We start from the raw sequence: 2500 nt of genomic DNA, 5'->3' as shown, positions 1-2500 counted from the left end.
TGTTGGAGAGAAAGAAGAGGCAACGGGATCCAGACTTTGTTGGAGAGAATTGTTGGAGAGAAAGAAGAGGCAACGGGATCCAGACTTTGTTGGAGAGAATTGTTGGAGAGAAAGAAGAGGCAACGGGATCCAGACTTTGTTGGAGAGAATTGTTGGAGAGAAAGAAGAGGCAACGGGATCCAGACTTTGTTGGAGAGAAAGAAGAGGCAACGGGATCCAGACTTTGTTGGAGAGAATTGTTGGAGAGAAAGAAGAGGCGACGGGATCCAGACTTTGTTGGAGAGAATTGTTGGAGAGAAAGAAGAGGCAACGGGATCCAAACTTTGTTGGAGAGAATTGTTGGAGAGAAGCAAGAGGCAACGGATCCAGACTTTGTTGGAGAGAATTGTTGGAGAGAAAGAAGTGGCAGTGTCCGTGCCTGCCTGCTCTCCCTCTGTGTGTGTCCGTGCCTGCCCGGTCTCCCTCTGTGTGTGTCCGTGCCTGCCTGCTCCCCCTCTGTGTGTGTCCGTGCCTCCCTGCTCCCCCTCTGTGTGTGTGTCCGTGCCTGCCTGCTCTCCCTCTGTGTGTGTCCGTGCCTGCCTGCTCTCCCTCTGTGTGTCCGTACCTGCCTGCTCTCCCTCTGTGTGTGTCCATGCCTGCCTGCTCCCCCTCTGTGTGTGTCCGTGCCTGCCCGGTCTCCCTCTGTGTGTGTCCGTGCCTCCCTGCTCCCCCTCTGTGTGTGTCCGTGCCTCCCTGCTCTCCCTCTGTGTGTGTCCGTGCCTGCCTGCTCCCCCTCTGTGTGTGTCCGTGCCTGCCTGCTCTCCCTCTCTGTGTGTCCGTGCCTGCCTGCTCCCCCTCTGTGTGTGTCCGTGCCTGCCTGCTCTCCCTCTGTGTGTCCGTGCCTGCCTGCTCCCCCCTGTGTGTGTCCGTGCCTGCCCGGTCTCCCTCTGTGTGTGTCCGTGCCTGCCTGCTCCCCCTCTGTGTGTGTCCGTGCCTGCCTGCTCTCCCTCTGTGTGTGTCCGTGCCTGCCTGCTCCCCCTCTGTGTGTGTCCAGTGTGTACACATGTCTGTAATTTCTGTGTGCCTGCCCGCTCCCCCTCTGTGTGTGTCCGTGCCTGCCCGGTCCTTTTAGCAAATGTCTTCATTTGTCTTGTCTGTTTGTGTTTTCCTGTGTATTAACCATTTTATAAACGTCTAGTGGTCTTCTATGGTATGTATCCTGCTTACTGCTCCTTGTGTAAGTTCACAGTTTTTTTGTTCTGGTTGTGTATTTCTTTACGTGTTGTGTTGGCGTTAGTCCTTCTGAGTGACAAGTTCCTTCCTTGCTGCCATTTCCTGGCCTCGGCACGTGACCCAAAAGGGGACGAGGAAAAGGGGACGAGGAAGGGTGCCACAAGAGGGGACGAGGAAGGGTGCCACAAGAGGGGACGAGGAAGGGTGCCACAAGAGGGGACGAGGAAGGGTGCCACAAGAGGGGACGAGGAAGGGTGCCACAAGAGGGGACGAGGAAGCTTCCGACAAGAAAAAGGGGTCCGTGGATCACAACAGCCAGCTCTCCTCACTCGCCACTTCTCCAGAGGGGATATTCCTGCTGCCGCTCCTTGTTGGATCACAGCCCGATCTACGAACGGCCAGTGCTGCGATAGCTGCCGACGTCACGATGCAACGAGGAAACCTTGCAGCAAATGAAACAGGGTCAGAGAAATGGATGGGTCAGAGAAACGGATGGGTCAAACGGATGGGTCAGAGAAACGGATGGGTCAAACGGATGGGTCAGAGAAACGGATGGGTCAGAGAAACAGGGTCAGAGAAACGGATGGGTCAGAGAAACGGATGGGTCAGAGAAACGGATGGGTCAAACGGATGGGTCAAACGGATGGGTCAGAGAAACGGATGGGTCAAACGGATGGGTCAGAGATGGATGGGTCAGAGAAACGGATGGGTCAAACGGAGGGATGGGTCAGAAAGAAAGGGATGGGTCAGAGATGGATGGGTCAAACGGATGGGTCAAACGGATGGGTCAAACGGATGGGTCAGAGAAACGGATGGGTCAAACGGATGGGTCAGAGAAACGGATGGGTCAGAGAAACGGATGGGTCAAACGGATGGGTCAGAGAAACGGATGGGTCAAACGGATGGGTCAAACGGATGGGTCAGCGAATGCAAGAGTTGGAGAGGCGGTTCGAGGAAGTAGAGGATTGAGGAAAAAAAAAAAAAAAAACAGCAAATGGTGGAAGAACAGACAGAGAGACAGAGCGACATCGACAACTGTTGGAGACAATTGGACAATTGGAGAGAATTGTTGGAGAGAAAGAAGAAGGGATCCAGACTTTGTTGGAGAGAATTGTTGGAGAGAAAGAAGAGGCAACGGGATCCAGACTTTGTTGGAGAGAATTGTTGGAGAGAAAGGAGAGGCAACGGGATCCAGACTTTGTTGGAGAGAATTGTTGGAGAGAAAGAAGAGGCAACGGGATCCAGACTTTTGGAGAGATTTGGAAAAAGCCGGATCCAACTTGTTGGA

Source organism: Penaeus monodon, unplaced genomic scaffold (assembly GCF_015228065.2).
Source record: "Penaeus monodon isolate SGIC_2016 unplaced genomic scaffold, NSTDA_Pmon_1 PmonScaffold_88, whole genome shotgun sequence".
Lineage (NCBI taxonomy): Eukaryota > Metazoa > Arthropoda > Malacostraca > Decapoda > Penaeidae > Penaeus > Penaeus monodon.
This window is presented reverse-complemented; position numbering follows the sequence as displayed.